Raw genomic sequence first — 4,097 nt, forward strand, 5'->3', positions numbered from 1 at the left:
TCCCAGCATTTTCTGCTTTTATTTTAGCATTTTCACAGCATGCCTTTAATCTCTTCCAGGGATACAGGAGGCTCTTTGCAACTGGTTAACTGGCTGTTGACCTTTTAAATGTCCCTGATAACATACATGCCATTGGTGAAAGGGGATGGTGATACAATGGTGAAGCTACTGGACCAGATATTCCAAGGTCTGGGCAAGTCATTTGCAGCCATGAATCCAAATTACAGCATAGCAGCTAGGGAATGTAAATGTAGTTAATTAAATAGAATGTGGAATGATAAAGCTACTGTCAGTAATGGTGACCATGAAACGACTGGATGGTCAAATAAAAAGACCCCTCTGGTTTGCTAAGGCCCTTCAGGGAAGTAAACCTGTTGTCTTTATGCCCAGCGTCCCACTCCAGGCCCACGAAAATGTGGTTAACTCTGAAATGGCCTAGCAAGCCACTCAGTTCTACTCAAGAATAGAACCTTCTCAAGGGAAATTAAGGATGGATAATAAATGATGGCCTTAGTGACATCCACATCTCGTGGTTGAATAAAACAACTACTGAACAAATAGGGAATTGGATAAATACTTGAAAAGGAAACAAAAAAATGCTCTGGGGAAATGAGCTCATGGCTTTCGTGCTCAAAGGTTAGAGTGCGAACTTTGAGCCACGGCTAACATTTTGAGAAAAGAATATGATCAAAACCTTTCAGCTCTTTATAACTGCGCTGGCACTGCCAATATGTAGCAAGGTGATTTTTGACTTGGGCTGCTGCCCCATTCACAGGAAACATCTGTGGGAAATGTAGCTGTGGCTAGCAGAGCCATGACTTCAGCCAGAAGTGCTGAGTGGATGATCCATCTCGGGCTCCTCCTGAGGTCCCCAACATTACAGGTGTCAGTCCTCAGCCAATTTGATTCATTCCACGTGATAGCAGGAAATGGCTCAATGCACTGGATTTGCAAAGGCTATGGGCCCTGACAATATTCCAGCAATAGTACTGAAGACTTCTACTCCAGAACTACTTGTGCCCCTAGCCAAGCTGTTCCAGTACAGCTACAATACTGGCATGGCGGCCGAAATAGCTCAGTTGGGAGAGCGTTAGACTGAAGATCTAAAGGCCCCTGGTTCAATCCTGGGTTTCAGCAAAAGAGCCTCAAGTCTATTTGTCTCCACGTTATTGCTCCAAAAGAGTTACAATACTGGCATCTATCCATTAATGTTGAAAATTGCCCAGGTGTGTCCTGTCCACAAATAGCAAGACAAATCCAACCCAGCCAATTACCATTTCATCAGTCAGCTCTTGATCATCAGTAAATTGATGGAAGGTGTCATCGACACAGTGCTATCAAACACTTACCAGTAATAACCTGCTCACCAGTGCTCATTTTGGGTTTCACCAGGGCCAGTTGGATCCAAACATGGAAAAAAGAACTGAACTTAAAAGGTGAGATGAGAGTGACTTGCTCTTAACTTTAAGGCAGCATTAGACCAGGTGTGGCATCAAGGAGCCCTAACAAAACTGGAGTCAATGGGAATCAGAGGGAAAACTCTCCACTGGTTGGGGTCATAACTAGCACAAAGGAAGATAGTTGTGGTTGTTGGAGGTCAATCATCTCAGTTCCAGAAAATCACTGCAGGAGTTCCTCAGGGTGGTGTCCTCAGCCCAACCATCTTCAGCTGCTTCATCAATGACCTTACCTCCAACTTGAGGTCAGAAGTGGGAATATTTGCTAATGATTGCACAGTGTTCAGTACCATTCACAACTCCTCAAATATTGCAGCAGTCTGTGTCCATTTACAGCAAGAATCAGACACATATTCAGGTTTGGGCTAATTACTGACAAGTAATATTTGCGCTGCGTAAGTGCCATTTCCAACATGAGAGAACCGACATTCAATGGCATTAGCATTTCTAAATCCCCCCACTATCAAGACCCTGGGAGTTACCATTGACCAGAAACTTAAATGGACTAGCCATATAAATATTTTGGCTGCAAAAGCAGGTCAGTGGTGAATAACACACCTCCTGACTCCCCAAAGCCTGTCCACCATCTACAAAGCACAAGTCAGGAGTGTGATGGAATACTCCCCGCTTGCCTGGATGAGTGCAGTTTCAACAACATCCAAGAAGCTCAACACCAACCACGACAAAGCAGCCTGTTTGATTAGTACCCCATCCACCACCTTAAACATTCACTCTCACCACGTTGACATAGTGGCATCAGTGTGTACAAGATGCACAGCAGCAATTAAGCAAGGCTCCTTTGACAGCACCTTGCAAACCCATGACCACTACACCTAAAAGGATAAGGGCAGCAGATATATGGGAATGCCACCATCTGTCAAGTTCCCCTCCAAGTCACACAGTATCCTGTGCTGGAACTATATCGCCATTCCTTCACCGTCGCTGGGTCAAAAATCCTGGAACTCTCTAACAGCACTGTAGGTGTACATACATGGACTGTAGCACCAGCACCTTCTCAAGAACAGTTAGGGATGAGCAACAAATTCTGACATTGCCAACGACGCTCACACCCCATGAAGGAAGAAAAAAAGCACATAATTTTCCTTGACCATCAACCTAAGTCAGGAAAAAAAAGTCCCCAAATTTCCAACAGATATTGATGTCCAGCCAAGACTTTCCATTAGCATTATTCCTCAAAACAAATACCTCACTTGGGACACAAGGGTTTTGCTGTCGATTTGTAGCATTCCACTGGAGAAAAGAATGATTTTGAAAACAGAAACCGTTTTCCATGACTCAACACTGCATATTTACCAAAGCCAAAAGGAAGTGAAACTGCAAAATCAAGTCGTGGAAGACATCTACCAAACTGAACAGCAACAATGGAAGCCTTTATCCTCCCCCTGATGCCTTGTCAGCATGTCCAGGTGACATTGTAATACTGATACCAAAGACAGGCAGGGCAATGATAGTGTTTTAGGAGCACTTGAGACACCGACTTAGATGTTGCCATTTAGCCACAGAACAAAGGAACCTTGCAGCCTTGCATGACTTCCAGATGACAGTGTCTTCGAGCCATTGTTCAAAGGTAGAAGGGGGAAAAAAAACAGTTCCCCTCCAAACACCAAAAAGGTCAGAGGAGATGTACTGTCATTCCATGCCTTTCAATCATTGAGAGGCCAGGGTCTGAATGAACTATAGCCACAGAATTTTCAGTTATATGCCAGTGACCACAAATAGAGAGAGACTCCTACCTCCTGCCGTGCCTTGTGAACCATATCCCCCAAACTGTTCACTGATTTTAGACAAGGAGCTATTCTTATCCTTGTAAGATTAACAGCAGAGCTGAAAGTGTTATAGACAGTGATTGTGTCCTCCTTTGTATCTCAACATCATTTCCTGTATAATAAGTACTATACTTACATTGGACCTACATAAAGACTGAGGAAAATCTCTTAAAACTTTTCAAGCTGACTCCCACCTTTGTGCTAACATAGAAGTTTGTGGAGGAGTCTGAGATGCACCAAATGGGATAATAGATGTATTTTGTTAACTACCTTCAGTCAAAACATGAATGCCTGCTGTTCTTTCATTTTGAGAAGCCAGGTGCAAGAGCTTTGTGCTGAAGTATTTTTAAAATCAGAAATGTGTGCACACATTCCCATAATTTTCCAACTATTTATTTTAAACCAGGGGCAGTATGTGACTGGAATTCCAAAAGCGCTGCTGCTAGACGAATGCTACAATCCAGGCCAAACACAAATCATTCAGAAGTTTTGTAGACTCTCAAATATTAGCCAACTTAATTCCCTGCTCTGTTAATTAAAGAGAGGTTCGAAATCTTCCATGCACGTTGCAAAGTAATTAAGGGAGCTTGGAATAAGAGTGTATTCAGCAATGGGAAAGCCACATGTTTGCCTTTGGCTCCTCACCTGGTATGTTAAAGCAGTTTTAGGTCTCATTTTCCTGGCTCTCCAAAGTAAAAGGGATACTCGGGCTAAAAGGGTTAAATTATCAGCACAGATTACATGGACTAGGCTTGTATTCTCTCAAGTATAAAGGGCTGATATAATTGAGGTATTTAAGATGATCAAAGGAATAGATGGGGAAGATAGAAACTATTTTCCTCAGGTGGGAGAG

The 4,097-nt window shown here is 43.0% G+C and overlaps 1 non-coding gene across 1 annotated transcript; it reads left to right on the forward strand.

Moving 5' to 3' along the window:
• Positions 1-1,064: 1,064 nt before the first annotated feature.
• On the forward strand, positions 1,065-1,137 carry trnaf-gaa (transfer RNA phenylalanine (anticodon GAA)). The gene has a single exon. It is a non-coding gene; the product is annotated as a tRNA-Phe (tRNA).
• Positions 1,138-4,097: the final 2,960 nt, after the last annotated feature.

Source organism: Cetorhinus maximus, chromosome 17 (genome assembly GCF_964194155.1).
Source record: "Cetorhinus maximus chromosome 17, sCetMax3.hap1.1, whole genome shotgun sequence".
Taxonomy (NCBI): domain Eukaryota; kingdom Metazoa; phylum Chordata; class Chondrichthyes; order Lamniformes; family Cetorhinidae; genus Cetorhinus; species Cetorhinus maximus.